We start from the raw sequence: 18439 nt of genomic DNA, 5'->3' as shown, positions 1-18439 counted from the left end.
AACTGTGAGAAATAAATGTTTGTTTTTTGTAAGTCACTCAGTTTATGGTATTTTTGTTACAGCAGTCTGACTGGACTAAGACTTTGGGCTTACCCATGTGATTTGCTTTGTCCAATGGATCGTGGGCAGAAGTGACTATGCCAGGTCTGTCTAGACCCTAAAAAGATATTAGACATCTCTGTTTGTTTTTCTGTCATAGCCGTATAATGGGCATGCCTCAACTAACCTATGGGACTGTGGGAGGCCCAATCTGTAACATAAAGTTAAGCTCCACTAAGCTAACCTTAATCAGTTAGCCTCAGCCAACCTTCAGACATATGAATGAGAATAAATGATTGGTGTTTTGATCTACTGAGTTTTGGAATGATTTGCTATACAGCAAAAGCCAGTTAATACACTAAATGAAAGCAGTTTGTCTAAGAGGCCCTACCAGGCAAAATTGTTTTTAGTCATTAATCCTCAGCTCTTCCATTCTAACCCAGTTCCATTCCTACCAAGTTCAGACTGTGGCCCAGTGAGCTGCCATATCAAGACCGTGGATGTTTTTTCCTCCCAAACCAACCCCTTCAGCCACATTCTAAACTCTACACATTGCCTACTTCTCCAGCTCCACTCTTAGTTCTGACAGCTTGGCTGCCTCTCATGCTGGAGATGCCTATCACAAACATTAAAAAAGCACCACACTCAGACAGAGGATTAAAGATGGAGGTGTGAGAGGTGAGACAGAGGCTTCCTCCTAAAACTGTATATAATATGAAAATATAACTAATACAACTAATTCTGAAAGAGCAACAGGAAAGAGGACTGTGCCAGACTGCATACACCTGGAGAAAAGAGCAGACCTCATGGAACAGGGTGATGTACCAAAGCTGTGGCTCAGCAGGACCCAAGTCCTTCCCTTACCCCAGCTCACCAGAGGGAGAAAGAAAAATGGAGCGGTGAGGGAGTCGAGGCCTGGGACTGCTGAATACCTAACTCCATAGATCTGCTCTGGGAGTACAAACCTACATTTCATGGTGCTTGCATGGTACTCTTGTGATTAGGGGTTTGGAAAGCTAAGACAGGCAGAATTCGTGCACAGACTGAGATTCCAGCTGCTTTGGAAAGGAGGGATCCATATCTGGCTGCTCTGGGGCAAAAGAAATGTGGGCAGTCTGAGAGACTTCAGAACAAGGAAGCCTTTAGCAAGAGGGCTGCTAAAGAGGCAAAGATTGCACAGAGCTTACTGCTCAGGAGAAAGGACAGGTAGACAAAATTATCTGGGTGCACTCTATCCAGAAGGTTGGAAGCTTTCACGATCTTCAGGTGTTCCAGCTCCCTGGCTGGCTACACAGCTCCAAGGACCCCCTCCATGACACGAGCCTACTGCGCCTTTCTCACGGCCAGCCCCACCTGGCTCACAAACTGGCAAACCCTACCCTGGCATTAGGCCAGCCAGAGCAAAGATCTGTCTACAGCAACTACAAACACAAAGCATAGAGGCTTATACCTATGTGCTCGGCCCACTGGTTGAGGCAGTGGAGACAGGCACAGCAGCCGGGAAGCAGGAAACAGCTCTTTCCTCCCTCCAGGCACCAATACCACTCCCCTGTGATAAAAGCAGCCAGAGAGAGAAATAAGATCACATACAAAGGAAAGCCCATCAGATTATTATCAGACTTCTTAGCAGAAACCTTACAGGTCAGAAAGGAGTGGCATGATGTATTTAATACAATGAAGCAGAAGGGCCACGAACCAAGATTACTTTATCCGGCAAGATTATCATTTAAACTTGAAGGAGGGATTAAATAATTTCCAGATAAGCAAAAGCTGAGAGAATTTACCTCCCACAAACCATCTCTACAGTCTATTTTGGAGGGAATGCTATAGATGGAAGTGTTCCTAAGGTTTAATAGCTGTCACCAGAAGTAATAAAACCACAGTAAAGAAAGTAGAACAGCTAACTACTAAGCAAATGCAAAATTAAACTAACTATCCCCAAAGTCAATCAAGGGATAGACAAAGAGTACAAAATATGATACCTTATATATAAAGAATGGAGGAGGAATAAAAAGGAGGAGAAAAAGAAAAGAACCTTTACATTGTGTTTGTAATAGCATGTTAAGTGAGTTAAGTTAGACTCTTAGATATTAAGGAAGTTAACCTTGAACCTTTTGTAACCACGAATCTAAAGCCTACAACGGCAATAAGTACATACCTATTGGTAATCACCCTAAATGTAAATGGACTGAATGCACCAATCAAAAGACATAGAGTCACTGAATGGATAAAAAAAAAAGAACCATCTATATGCTGCCTACAAGAGATTCACTTTAAACCCAAAGACATACACAGACTAAAACTGAATGTATGGAAAAAGATATTTCATGCAACTAATAGGGAGAAAAAGCAGGAGTTGTACCAGACAAAATAGACTTCAAAACAAAGAAAGTCACAAGAGACCAAGAAGAATATTACATAATGATAAAAGTGTCAATTGAACAAGAAAATATAACAGTTATAAATATCTATGTGCCCAATACAGGATCACCTACATATGTAAAACAAATAGTAGCAGAATTAAAAGGGGAAATAGAATGCAAAAGGACAGACCAACCAGACAGAAAATAAGTAAGGAGACAGAGGCATTGGAAAACATATTAGAACAGATGGACCTAACAGACATCTAAAGAACTCTACACCCAAAAGCAGCAGAATACATATTCTTCTCAAGTGCAAATGGAATATTTTCAAGAATAGATCATATACTAGGCCACAAAAAGAGCCTCAGTAAATTCAAAACAATTGACATTGTACCAACCAGTCTCTCAGACCACAAAGCTATGAAACTAGAAATAAATTACACAAAGAAAAGAAAAATCCCACAAACACATGGAGGCTTTACAACATGCTCCTAAATACCAATGGATCAATGACCAAATAAAAAGAGATCAAGCAATATATATGGAGACAAATGACAACAATAATTCAACACTGCAAATCTGTGGGATGCAGTGAAGGCCATGCTAAGAGGAAAGTATATTACAATACAGGCCTACCTCAGGAAAGAAGAACAATCTCATATGAGCAGTCTAAACTCAGAATTAATGAAACTAGAAAAAGAAGAACAAATGAGGCCCAAAGTCAGAAGAAGGAGGGACATAATAAAGATTAGAGAAGAAATAAATAAAATCAAGAAGAATAAAACATTAGAAAGAATCAATGAAAGCAAGAGCTGGTTCATCAAGAAAATAAACAAAATAGATAAACCCCTAGCCAGACTTAGCAAGAAAAAAAGTCTACTCATATAAATAGAACCAGAAATGAGAAAGGAAAAATCAGTACAGACTCCACAGAAATACAAAGAATTATTAGAGAATACTATGAAAAATTATATGCTAACAAATAGTATAACCTAGAGAAAATGGAAAATGGACAACTTTCTAGAAAAATACAACCTTTCAAGGCTGATCCAGAAAGAAACAGAAAATCTGAACATACCAATTACCAGCAACGAAATTGAACTGGTAATCACAATAACTACCAAACAACAAAATGCTTGGACCAGATGTCTTCACCACTGAATTTTATCAAACATTTAGTGAAGACCTAATACTCATATTCCTTAACATTTTCCAAAGTGTAGAAGAAGAGGGAATACTTTCAGATTCATTCTATGTGGCCAGCATCACTCTAATACCCAGATTAGTCAGACACCACAAAAAAAGAAAATTACAGACAAATATCCCTGATGAACATAGATGCAAAAATACTCAACAAAATATTAGCAAACTGAATTCAATTCAAAAATATATTAAAAAGATCATCCATCATGATCAAGTAGGATTTATTCCAGGGATGCAAGGATGGTACAACATTTGAAAAATCCATCAACATCATCTACCACATCAACAAAAAGAAGGACAAAAACCACATGATCATCTCCATAGATGCTGAAAAGGCATTTGACAAAATTCAACATTCATTCATTGATAAAAACTCTCAACAAAATGAGTATAGAGGGCAAGTGCCTCAAACATAATAAAGGCCATATATGACAAACCCACAGCCAACATTATACTTATCAATGAGAAGCTGAAAGCTTTTCCTTTAAGATCGGGAACAAGACAGCAATGCCCACTCTCCCACTTCTGTTCAACATAGTACTGGAGGTCCTACCCACAGCGATCAGGCAACACAAAGAAATAAAAGGCATCCAGATTGGCAAGAAAGAAGTTAAACTGTCCCTGTTTGCAGATGACATGATATTGTACATAAAAAAAAATGTAAAGAATCCGCTCCAAAACTACTAGATCTAATATCAAAATTCAGCAAAGTTGCAGGATAGAAAATTAACACACAGAAATCTGTGGCATTCCTATACACTAAACAATGAACTAGCAGAGAGAGAAATCAGGAAAGCAATTCCATTAACAGTTGCATCAAAAAGAATAAAATACCTAGGAATAAACCTAACCAAGAAAGTGAAAGACCTATACTCTTAAAACTGCAAGACACTCATTAGAGAAATTAAAGAAGATACCAATAAATGGAAACACATCCTGTGCTCATGGATAGGAAGAATTAATATAGTCAAAATCGCCCTCCTACCTAAAGCAAACAACATATTCAATGCAATTCCTATCAAAATACCAACAGCATTCTTCTATGAACTAGAGAAAATCATTCTAAAATTCATATGGAACCACAAAAGACCCTGAATAGCCAAAGCAATCCTGAGAAGGAAGAATAAAGCTGGGGGGAATATGCCTCCCAACTTCAAGCTCTACTACAAAGCTACAGTAATCAAGATAATTTGGTACTGGCAGAAGAACAGACCCATAGACCAGTGCAACTGACTAGAGAGCCCTATATAAACCCAACCATATATGGTCAACTAATATATGATAAAGGAGCCATGGACATACAATGGGGAAATGACAGCATCTTCAACAGCTGGTGTTGGCAAAACTGAATAACTACATACAAGAGAATGAAACTGGATTATGGTTTAACCCCATACACAAAAGTAAACTTGAAATGGATCAAAGACCTGAATGTAAGTTATGAAACCATGAAACTCTTAAAAGACATCATAGGCAAAAATCTCCTGTATATAAGCATGAGCAACTTCTTCCCAAATGCATCTCCTCAAGCAAGGGAAACAAAAGCAAAAATGAGCTCATGGGACTACATCAAACTAAAAAGTTTCTGTATGGCAAAGGACACCATCAACAGAACAAAAATTCATCCTACAGTACAGGAGAATATATGTGAAAATGACATATCCGACAAGGGATTAACATCCAAAATATATAAAGAATTTACATGCCTCAGCACCCAAAAAGCAAATAACCTGATTAACAAATGAGCAGAGGATATGAAGAGACAGTTCTCCAAAGAAGAAATTCAGATGGCCAACAGGCACATGAGAAGATGCTCCACATCACTAGTTATCAGGGAAATGCAAGTTAAAACAAAATGAGTTATCACCTCACACCAGTAAGGATGGCCAGCATTGAAAAGACTAAGAACAACAAATCCTGGCTAGGATGAGGAGAAAGGGGAACCCTCCTACACTGCTGGTGGGAATGTAAGCTAGTTCAGCCATTGTGGAAAACAATATGGAGGTTCCTCACAAAACTGAAAATAGAAATACCATTTGACCCAGGAATCCCACTCTTTGGAATTTACTCGAAGAATACAACTCAGATTCAAAAAAACATATGCACTCCTATGTTTATCACAGCACTTTTTACAATAGCCAAGATATGGAAGCAACCTAAGTGTCCATCAATAGATGAATGGATAAAGAAGAGGTGGTACATATACACAATGGAATACTATTCAGCCATAAGAAAGAAAACAAACCCTACCATTTGCAACAACATGGATGGAGCTGGAGGACATTATGCACAGTGAAATAAGCCAGGCAGAGAAAGACAAGTACCAAATGATTTCCCTCATTTTTGGAGTATAACAATGAAGCAAAACTGAAGGAATAAAACAGCACCATACTCAGAGACTCGAAGAAGGAACTAGTGGTTACAAAAGGGGAGGGGTGTGGGTGGGCTGGTGAGGAGGGAGGGAGAAGGGGATTGAGGGATATTATGTTTAGTACATATGGTGTTGGGGGGTATCATGGAAAAATAGTGTAGCATGAGAAGGCAAATAGTGAATCTGTGTCATCTTACTACACTGATGGACAATGACTGCATTGGGGTATGTGTGGGGACTTGATAATATGGGTAAATGTAGTAGCCACATTGTTTTCTCATGTGAAACCTTCATAGGAGTGTATATCAATAATACCTTATTAAAAATTAAAAGAAAAAGCACCACTAACTCAAGGTATTTGTTGTGATTATGCCCTGTATTTGGTCTTTCTACCTTAACTTTTGCTGCTTTGTGAACTATATTCCATCCTGCAGTAGAAGAGATCTTTCGGAAGTATAAACCAGTTCACATTATTCCCATCCTTACACCCTCTCTGGCAATGTTTGGTAATTGGAGCAAACTCTAAGTTTCTGACACTGCCTATATCAATTGTACTAATTATTAAAAAACATGTTATCTTTATAGTATTTTAATGGGAATTTAGATGGGATATATCAGAAGCTATAAAGCAGATACTATTTTAAACTAGAATTTGATATTCTTTGCTTTTCATTGACTTAACCTTTCTGTATTTGACCTCATGTCCCTATTTTTCATTCACAAATCAATCTCCATGAAGTTATACTCTTATAAAAACTCCTTTTCAAAAATTTGTCTATTCTACACTAAGTAAAAATAGTAACAAATTTTAATTGTCTTAAAAATAACAGGCAATAATATTACTCCTTGCTGTGATTATGAAAAAAGTAGGAATTGGTAAAGGATAAAGAAATGTTATACTAAACAATTATCATAATGGCCTTCTGTACAAAGCTTAGGAGCCATAACCAAGGTCAATAGAAATAATGATTAGGGCTGTGAATTTGACCACAGCAAGAGTCTACCATGTGAAATGCACTAAAACTTTGTCAAACTTAGACAAGGATCATAATAAACAGAGAAGGTGAACAGAGTGGAGAGATGGGTCTCATCCATTGATGGCCAGGGATGAGACTGAAAGTTCCCAAGACTTGTAGTTATAAGCAGTCTGGCACAACTGAGCTGTTTATTCATCATATGATATATGGTGAAAGAATGTCCTCCAGTGGAGGTGGAAGGTTGGAATATGGCAGAAACTACCTAGCCTGTGTCTGGTTAGAACTAGAGCCTGGGAAATATTCCAACTAAAAATGAATAGCAAACCAGAAAGTACAGGAAAGGAAAAGAACATTATAATTTGAAAGTATCTCATTGCCTAGATTCCTTTGCTATATAGCTGGGAAGCAATGCTACTTTCAGGTTTTAATTGGAATATATCCTTTCCTGTGGTTTGCTTTATATTCATTCAAATAGTACATCATACTAATCTTCTTCATAAAAAGGTATTAACATTTAATACAAAAATATATGGAATATATTGATAATAAATTTATTCACCTATTATATGTATTTTGTTTAAATAGGTAAAATATTTCACTCATAGAAATTTTGTAAAGAAAAATAAGGGGAAAAATAGAATAAAGGTGACCCTTATGATGCCCCCATCCTAAATTCTTATGTACGACTCTTGACTCTTGTTTATGCAATGTGGAATTTTGATATTATCATTGATGAATTTTATTATAAATAATTTATTTTCTAGCAAAAGTTTTTTTAATGACTTTGCCTTATGTTTTTTTCTAACCATATTTATATTAAATTATTTGGATATAATATTGTATTTTAAAGCTTTTAAGTTTTTAATTTTTCTTCTAAAGCTAAATCATCTACATTTTGAATTTTGTATATCAATTCATCTCTTGGTTAGGTGAATAATATATGTGAATTCCTTTAGGAAAAAATTTTTAGCAGTAACCTTCTTGAACCATTAATAATTTGTGATTGCTTCCCATGACAGCTTGGCTGGGTATAAAATTATTCAGTTATTACATCCTTTTGCCCTTTCTTACTCTAAAGATGTTGTTCCATTATCTTCTAACATTAAATATCACAGAGAAGTTGGAATTCTGCATGATTTTTATTCTTGTACATATGAGCTGTCTTTGCTTCCTGATGCTTGCAAGAGTCTTCATTCTTAAAAGGTTTTATCAACAGTCTACATTTTGATGTTTATATCTTCTCATTAATCACCTTTACACATGTTAACCTAGTTATTTGAGGCCTTATTTTAAGTTGCTTATAAGACTCCATTAGCATATGTGTAACTCTATGGATCATTTCTTTCACAGAAAAATTAGTCTATTTGACATATCATTTCACCTGTCATCAGAACAAGACTCAAATTAACATCAGTATTTTCTGCTACTTCAGCTTTTAACTCAATAAAACTTTATTTAAATCACTTTGGCAGAAGGTAGAAGGAAATAAAGGAAAAATAAAACATGTTCCCTGTCCTCAATAAATTTATAAATATTCTTATGTTGTGACTCTTGATAATTACAGAAACTAGTCCAAGATGTAGAAATGGACTTGAATTTTTCGATTGACTATCACATGCTGCCTGAGTAAAAATCCCACCAGTAGTCCTGTTGTATGCCTAACAATAACAATACATATACGTAAATCTACGTGCAGCAGTTTATATCAGTACAAACAGATGCTTTACAATAATAGCATCTATGTTTATTGTGTGGCACATGCTGTGCTAAACCCTTTTTTTTAGACCATCTGATTTCATCTTCACAATAACCCCATGAGTTATATTTCATCTCTTTTACAGATGAGGAAATGAAATCGAGTTGAGTTCAAATTAAACAATCAAAATGTACTACATAGAGAATGAACTGGGACTTAAAACTAGGACAATGTGAGTATAAAACCTTTGTTTTGACCACTATACTAAACAACTCATCAAAGGGAAACAAAAATAACAATACATATAAAAACAAAATAATTGTGAGTAATGTTTAAAGATAAGAAGACAGGAATTAAACCAATCATGAACTATGATTCTATATCAATATCAATTTTCTGATTTTTTAAGTATAACTTTAATTAGACATTTTAGCACATAAAGGTTGATAAAATTTTTCTCAGATATGAAAGCTCCAAATATGAACTCCCTGAGGTTTTGATACCAAATTAATAAAAGCTAGAGGAAAGCTTTAAATCATAATTAGGCCTGTAAATTTATATTTAAATAGAAAAATAATTATGTTTCTTTTAAAAAACCTCCTTAAAGAACTTATTAAAAGTAAGTTCTTTTAAAAATACTTATTATTCAGTATTTAGGCTGATATGATTTAATTTATCCATGGAAAAAAAATGATAGCAGGAAAAAATCATCTAAGTAGCCACTGCACATAATGAGTCAGACAGTGTGATAGGTAACAGTTTTCATTACAAATATAAATGGAAAAAACTAGCATTTTATGAAACTCTTTCATATAACATAAGTATTTCTCTCAGTTTTGAAGTATTGTGTATTTAACTTTAAATATATTTAAATAAAGATAATTTAACAAATTTACATAATTATATAAAATGTAAATAATGTATTTTTATGCTAATAAATGTAATAAATACTTACTGTGGAAAGTTTCAAAAGAAAATACAAGAACATCAATGTCACTAATTATCCTATTACCCCTAGATAACAACTGTTGATATTTTTATGATATCTTCATTTAACACCTAGCACACAGTGGTGGATGCTGGCACAAGTCATTAGCAATGTAGCTGGATTGATTACTACACTAACAACTTTCCACAATAGAAAAAATATTTGAAGTTTATCTGATTTGTTTTTACTCAGTTATTTTCTGAATATTCTCTGTAACTTGATATACAATAAGTGATATTATGGAACATAATTTACAATGATTCTACAAAGTACAAGGAGTAAAGGAAAGAAGTGTAAGAATGAAGGAGAAAAGGAAACTGATACAGTTATAATATCAAGAATCAGTATTATTTTTTTAGCTGCTGAATAATAATAAATAAATAATATGCTGTACCTTTAGACCAATAGAGAAATTCCCACACTTCTTACTTCACGCAATTCTTTATATGTACCTCTAAGGAGCTTCAGTGTAAAAACAAAGATCTAATTGTGTGCTTTTAGAACTGGTTATGCAGTTTACCTAGTTTAATAATCTTGAACAACAAAGGAGGGACTTTTGGGGGTGAGGAGTGGGGGCTGGGGTTTCATTGATGATCCATGGAGGCATGGGAAAGAAGAGTCCATTAGGAATGTATTGCATTTATGGCAGGAGTTGATTAGTAAGTGGATAATTAATGGTGGCAAAAATAGGAGATCTTCCTTTCCTCCTTGGGCTTATTCTCACACTGAGGTTATAGCCCTGAGGAAGGTTTTTTTGTTTAAAGACCATTCTTTCTGAAACTTCTGGTCTTAACAATGGTTTATTGAGCTAGTCTGTAAGGTTCAAGGGGGGTCAAAACAGAAGATATCTTCTCCAAGGCATTAAACAGACATTAAAGGAACAAAGCCAGTCTGAAGAGTTTTCACAGGGTCTTCTTCAAAGATGTAATCTACAAAGGAGTTTTTTTTTTCCTCACATGAGGCATTTACTTAATGACTTTAGGAGTCTTAATTTATGTCTTTTACCCTTTTCATAGTTTAAACTCATCAAATTTCAGCACATAAATTAATATTAACAGTGTAGATAACCCTAAAGACTAAATTAAAAGTTTGAGGGTAGGAGTCAGTTTGTGTTAGATTTGTGTCTTGATTCTTCCCATATATTGGATTTTTTTAGACAGATTAATGAACACTATATAAACATAAACATAATAGTATGATGCTGCTCAACTTCCAATAACCTACACAAAATACATATAAACATGTAAATTTCATTCTTAGATTTTTTAAAATTATATTCCATCAATTTAGTAGCTCTTTTTGATGTACAGGCAGCAAAAAACAACAAATATATGAATTATCAAAGCATGTTTTTCCATTGATGTCATTATCACAAATATATAAAGCCAGAGAAAGGGTAGATAATTAACAGCAAAATGTGTATTGATTAAATTTATCAATTTAGTCAATAAGGTACTATTATAGTACAACAATGATTATCTGGATTTGTTCTTATAGTCATACATATCATATGAATAAAAAAACCTTCATGTCATTTAAATAATAATGTTTTGTATTTTTAATCACAATATCAATAATTACAGAAGAGTAAATTTTAGATGTCCCATTTTTACTGCATGTGTGTATGTTCACACATGCACATAGATCATGTGTCTTCATTTAAAAGCCATGGCTTCTATAAAATTTAATTACATCTCCCTGCAGCTTTAAATTGTGAGTGGTTTTAAATCAAGTGTGTCTTCAAAACAGGGGCAGCTTCTATTAAATTTAATTATGTTTCTCAGCATATTGGACCGTGGAGGTGTAGCTGCTAAATGAGGACATCTTCTATTAAAATGGCACAGGAAAGATGCAGGAGCAAGCACGATGGCCCTCGTGTCTTTTGAAATAGATAAAAATACTGTTGTCTTCCCATAATCAAAATTCTCTGGAACCAGCTTTAGTATAGTAAAACAAAGCCAAGAAAATTGAATTTTTCATGCTATTTTCATGTATGATATGTACATTTTTGGAAATATTCCATATATGTTAATTTTTCAATACATTAAATATGAATTCAAATGATTGAAATGTAGAAAGTCTTTTGCATTATATTTGAATTTCAGAACCATATGCATCACTAATTTCCAGTCATACAAAAGGCATTAAAGAGGCAAAGCAGCTTGAAATTATACTTTCTTTTGTTAGAAAATAAACAAAAAAAAAACCAGAATACTGGGATTGGTTTTGTAATCTCCAATGATAAAAACTTTTCTTTTTAAAATTAAAAAAAGTATGATTTGTAATTTCTTAATAGTTTGATTATAAGACTAATTTTCATGAGGAAAGGTATTTGATCATATATGTGTTAAATATTAAAAGTTGGCTTTTAAAAAACTGGTAGAAACAGAACTCATGAATGGATCACTGTAAAATGATTCAGAGTAGCTCGGTTGTTAGGCACTTATTGATTAACATTATAAATCAGGGTAATATACACTATTTAAACATAAAGTCTGCATACATGCAGGCTATGTAAAATGGGTAATTATTTCTATTGTGTTTCACAATATTTAATAATGTGGTATCATATAATTTATTGTTGTTACTATTATTATTATAAAATTGCCTCTGAGAGGGTAGCAGGAAGTTGATTATCTCAATATTCCTCTCCCTCAGGGACATGGAATTTTAAAACATTACCATTTTAGGAGTGTAATGCTTAGAGAAAGTAGGCCTAATTACAATAGACATAACAGAAGATCATGTTCCCAAACTCACTCAGTGAAATGGTCTTTTCATTTTTTCTTTTTCCTTTTTCTATATGCTAGAGTCTTTTCCTAGAATGGGAGGAAAAATAGCCTTTTACTCTTGGGCAAAATTTAAGTCCTGGCCAAACATTTTCTCATCTTTTCTAGAAATAAAATGAACTCACTCAACTGGCATTTCTTTGACATGCAGACCTCTGTAGTCTCATGCTCTAGTCTTGAGCATTACCATGCATTGCAGCGGACATGTTTCCATGTGTAATAAGCACAGCTTGTGATAATAAAGGGAGCACTCTCACAACTGTCTGCTTTCTAAGCTGTACAGAAATGTAATGGAGGCAAACATTGCAGTTGACTTTACCTGAAAGTCACACACTCAATATTTTAATTCAGTTTGAAATAATGTCTTCAGAAATCATGCCAGATGTTGAAGATGTACCTACATAACCATAAAGAAGTGAAAATTAGAAATGATCATCTAATTTAGGTGGAATCTAACTTTCCAAAGTAAAAGAAATCAGTCTTTAAGGGTCAACTTTTCATTGTAGCCTGTTTCCATGGACTGAAACTAAGAATGGGATTTTCAGCTCTAGAGATTCTACTTCTTACATTAGCTCAAGTTGAGAATTCTCTGAAATTTTACAGTACTGATTAACCATTGATTTTATATTATTCAGAATGTATTTTTAGTAGGACCTCTCACATGCCATTATATTTTCTGTTAAATTTATCAACACATCACAATGTAATAAGTATAGTTTATAAAAATGATTTGTAGATTATTTGTTTAAATTATGGTCATTGGGCTGATTTGCTGGCTCTTCTAGAGTAAATGTGCACAAATAAATTACAAACTGAAATGTTCATTAGTAAATTGGGGGCATGAGGGTAGAAGAAGTAAAACCAGCTGGGTGCACGGAGCTTAGCTGAGTATAGATGTACTCAGGTACCAACATCTGCTACCTTCTTTCCAGTTTTTAATGAGTGTTTTTTTTCACTGAAAAAGCAACAGAAAAAGTTCCATTTTTATGGCGTGTAAGAGTGTGCTATGTATATATGCATTAAATTGCAACTTTTCCCCATTTTATTCCCACTACTTCTAAATACTGTATAAAATAAAACATTTAAAATGTCACTGGATCCACAAGCATTCCACTTTTGCAATAAGCATTTCTTTCTACAAAAGAGAAATGTTGTTTAATTTCACTGTGATGGTGAATTTTGTAAATTGAGGATGTAATAGCATTTTACTTAAACTTATAGCATCTTCTGCTCATATTGTGGTTCAGAATAGTTCCTTCATAATTAAAGTGTCAAAAAACACATTTGTAACAAGAATGATGAAATTCATTTGGAATAATCTGTCAGCAAATAATAACCTGCATTTCTTGCTCTCAAATGGAATCATTTAATACCTTTCAATCATTTGGTTCTTCCCTCTTTTTTCTTTTTTCTTGTTACTCTTAGAAAATAACTTCCCATAACAGCTGAAAAACTATTTTATGGACTTAATGGAGGTTTTTCTTTAGCTGGAATGTTATATGGTTAGCAAATGTTTCCATAAATATGTAAAATGCTCTTCCCTGAGTCTCCACTGGATGCCTCCCAACTAGAGCATTACCAAAATAATAAACAAGGCAAACAAAGAATGCTGCAATAATCATAACTTCACATTTCCCCTCAAACATTGTCCATATATTTTTCTATTTTATTGATGAAAACAGAAATCATATTGAGTGGAGGATTCTCTGTCATGTAGATACAGAGTTACACTGACATTTAGGGCTATAGTATATTACATTTCTGAAGTATTAAAGGAGTAGGTCAGATTATTCAAGAGGATTGAGTATTCAAATCCATCCAAGATTTTGTTTTTACTGTTGCCTTTTAAAAAATGACATTTGTTTTAAGACTCTTAAAAATTTCAAATAAAAGACAATATTTTTATGTATATCTAAGTGTACCTGCCAGGGCTTATAATAAAGTGCACATATGAATAAGCAAGTGGTGTCCATGTAAATAACAGCTTATATCCTGAGAATCATTTGACTCAATATTTTCATAATGCATTTGCTTGAAACTTAGATTTTGGAGAATTACTGGATTAAGCAGTGTATGTCAGGATGATAAACATATCTACATAGCCCATACATTCTGAGTTTTGCCTTTCTCTCTCCTTTACATGAAGTTTAGTACCCTATTCAGACTGAAAGGCATGGAACTATAAATTGTTTCATAATGTACCTTAAGATTTTACCCTAACACAGGTCAAGCATAACTGTAAGAAGGAAAAAAGAAAATCTTCGCAAGTAATTTATTCTTCTAAAAATGCTTGCGCTATCCACCGCAGCTGCAGAGCCATAATGCTTTCATTAGGGATCACATCTGGGCTGAATTAAAACAGGAGCCTTTCCCAGCCCTGGAGCGCTTGTCAGGTTGAAAGTTTTTCTCATAGCTCCTGCAGCTTTTCCAAAAATCGAGGGCTGAGACAGAGAACAGACCTTGTCACGAGCTGGTACCGGGCTTTAAGTACATTCCTGCTCTGTTATTCACCGTCTGGCTCTAATTTGGAGGTACATCTCCCCTGTGTTCACTTTATTAACTTACGTATGACTAGCTCTTTTGTTTAATATGGAAATAAAGAAAACAGGGTTTGTTGAAAAATTGTGCCATAGACTGAGACTTTTCTTTTTCCACACGTTTCCTTTTCTGCCTGCATGTTTGCTCTTTAAAGCAATTTCTCCATGTTTGAACCACTTGCATAATAAAAAAAATGTAGATAATATGAAGAATTCATAACAGGCCTTCTTTTCTCCTGTATTTATGGAAAAGGAGGGGGAATAACTACACAGGCTGCAATGCATGATATTCTTTCATGTTGACTCTTTTATTGTAAAATTGTGAAGAAAGAGTCTCTTAGTGCTTTTCATAGACATGATAATATGAAAGTAAAATTACCTAAATTTTGGAGAAATTATTTCAAAAATGTATCACAAAGTTGCAGAGAATGTCAGCCAAATATTGAGCGGTCATAACCTTTAAGAAGAGAGGTATGTTCAAAACTTGAAAAAAATCCTAATGTATTATTAGGATGAAATCAACCAACCAAAGAGAAAAAGAGCCTTTAGAAAATTATTGGGAATATTTTTCTGATGACTGGAAAATGTTAATGCTCTAGATTATTAGTATACAATAATGAATTTGTACAGCACACATATTTCTATTAAAATCCTAAATCTTGGGGCCAAAAAGAAAACACAAACTCTGTGAAGCTCAGCATATCAAAAGGAAGACAGTAAACAAATAATTCTGATGTAATGTGATATGTACTGAAATACAGGTAAATGTCCAGCAGTAGATTAACTCTGCCTAAGGAGGTCACCTCTGAGCTGGTCTTTGAAGGATGAATAGAAGTTCACCAGACCTTATAATAGTTACAGATTTTAGCAAATTTCTGACATTTACTCTTTACTTGAAACACCAGTTGATAATTCTTTTTGGATAAAGAATGCACCTCACTATTGCATTAATTAATTTTCCTTTATTATTTAATGCCCAAACACGTTATTCTGACAGATCTTTTTCCTAAGTGCCCTAGTATTATAAATTACAAATGTGTTGTTCCTTCCCCTGTGTAAGAAAAGCTTACTTTCACCACATGTAAAGTTGGCACACATAAAGAGGCAAGTTGACCCACATGATATGTGAGAATGACAATTTAATTAATCTCTCTGAACTTTAACTTTCTCATTAAAAAGGATAGCAGTAATACCTATCTCATGGAATTATGAAGATATAGTGAGATGATATATTTGGTAAACTCAGACAATAGCTCACACATGGTACCTTAACATGCAGTAAAGGGTCACTCTCTTCCCTAGCTTTTGTCTCCAAGTAGGATGAACAAGCCTTGGCCCACACTAGTTCTCTTTTAGTTTACTAATGCATATTTGAGGGTGTAAGGAGATGTATATATGATGGACATTAATGTTCACATACTTGAACAAATAAATGCAAATTGTTTGACAGTTAGCTTGGTGTAAAGTCAATTCACGGAAGAACACAAATAATAAAACCTCCCCTAATTTCATCACCTATATATTTAAAGTTAATTCCTTGATGGACCAAATGACTGCATTCCCAAGATATATTCCTCTCAGTGAAAATCCCATAAGCTTTCATGAGAGCCAGGGGGACCCCTTCCATGGCTTTCACAGACACCTCAGCACTGAGGAAAATGCTTCATCCAAGACTAGATGTGCAATGGGTGTTCGTTGCTTTACCGTCTCTTGTTCTTGACTCAGTTAGGTTTTCCCAGAGAATGTTGGCACAATTTTGTTTAGCAGGAAAGATGCAGATGAGAACATCTAAGTCAAATCAAATTGCCTGTGTCTATATGTGGAAACGTCATAGTTTATGAAATATTAAAACAAACAATCAAATATAAAGCAAATTAAATGCTGTGATAACACTGAGTATATCTATGAAATGATCTGATCAGCCTCTTCGGTACATGAATGATTAACATTTAAGATGTAGGTTGAGAACCAGGTTCCTTCTTTTTCCTGCACTGTTCTTCAGTTCTACTTCTTTATTAGATTGTGAAAGTAAAGGATGTGTTTTACTTAACAAAGCCAGCCAGCTAGCTGTTTTTATGGAAATTCTTTTACAGTTTATACTTCATATGAATGTCAATGTCAAAGTAACAACAGCACCACTGGGATGAAATGAATAAAAGACTCCTGGTCAGATGAAGTTCTCTTTCCATTAAGATTTACCCTTCATGTTTTCCATTAAGAATTGTCAACTCAGCTAATTTCTTCATTAAAAGTCGCCAGCTGATGGATGCTTCTGTATAGTTCTGTATAGCACAAGATAGGAAAATACTTCTATTTCTATATGCTTTTAAAAATCTTTGCATGGAAAACAAAATTTGATAGTACTTTCTAGGCAACATTGTTTTACATATGTAAGTTGTGAAATAACCTCATTTATTAATTGTAATTTTTGATGGTCTAGTGCGTTTGTGTGCACACCCATGATAACATTTTAATCTTTCTACTTGTTTGTTTATTGTGCTTTATATTAGTGTACCTTCTGTGAAGTGTTTAGTTTATAAATCTGGATAAAGTTCAGGACTCATAAACTCATGCTTAGAAAATACACTTCAAGGTAGGGTTGTAAACTAAAGAAATAAGCCCAGTTTAGCACAGTTCATTCACATGTATACTTCAAAACCTTTTTCCAACCTGTGAGAGTCTGTTACTTAGAATGAAATACTGAAAAAACATGATTAAATGTCACGTTCTTGAAAATTTATTTATCTTTGGAATGATGGCAGTGGGCCTGCAGTTCTATCAACTTCAGTACTAAGAATCAAGTTTAGTACATGGCTCCTAGGAACAAATTTCACTAAAACTGAAATTACAAGAAAAATTTATTTATCTTCTTAGTCAAGCATCATATTTTTCCTTTTAACAAGGAAAATCTTAAATACAGTCTCTGATTATACATGACAGATTTTTGGACTCGAAAATTTGTCTTGGTGTTTTTAATGGCTTTCCATAAATAGGCTGTAAATATCACCAGGAATTATTTATTTGAAATTAGGAAATGTCATAATCATATATAATTGTTTGGGAATATGCTAATCCTATGGTAGATCCATAAGTATTAAAGACATTTGTGAAGTCATTTCAAAACATTTAAATAACACAGTCAAAGGGGTGTATGTTTCTTAGCTGCAAGATTTTAAGAAGCAGTTACCAAGAAAATATACTTTTTTCTTATTAAAAATTCTCTAGGATATGTTAGTTATATACTTAGAATAAAGTACCTTTTACCCAAATAAAACAATTTTAAAAATTAACACACCAAATCCAAGAATATGCAGGAAGGTCCAAAAGATTGTTGTAGTACTTGCCATGAGATCATAGCAGTTGGAAAAGCAAAGAGCGGCCTATCCAAGAAATATCTTGAAGCAAGGAAATCAATAAACTTTGTGATGTATTAGATGTGAGAAGCTAAAGAGTCAGTATAGCAGAAGTCTTGCAGC

The sequence above is a fragment of the Manis javanica genome, chromosome 2 (assembly GCF_040802235.1).
Source record: "Manis javanica isolate MJ-LG chromosome 2, MJ_LKY, whole genome shotgun sequence".
Taxonomy (NCBI): domain Eukaryota; kingdom Metazoa; phylum Chordata; class Mammalia; order Pholidota; family Manidae; genus Manis; species Manis javanica.
Note: the sequence above shows the minus strand (reverse complement) of the source record.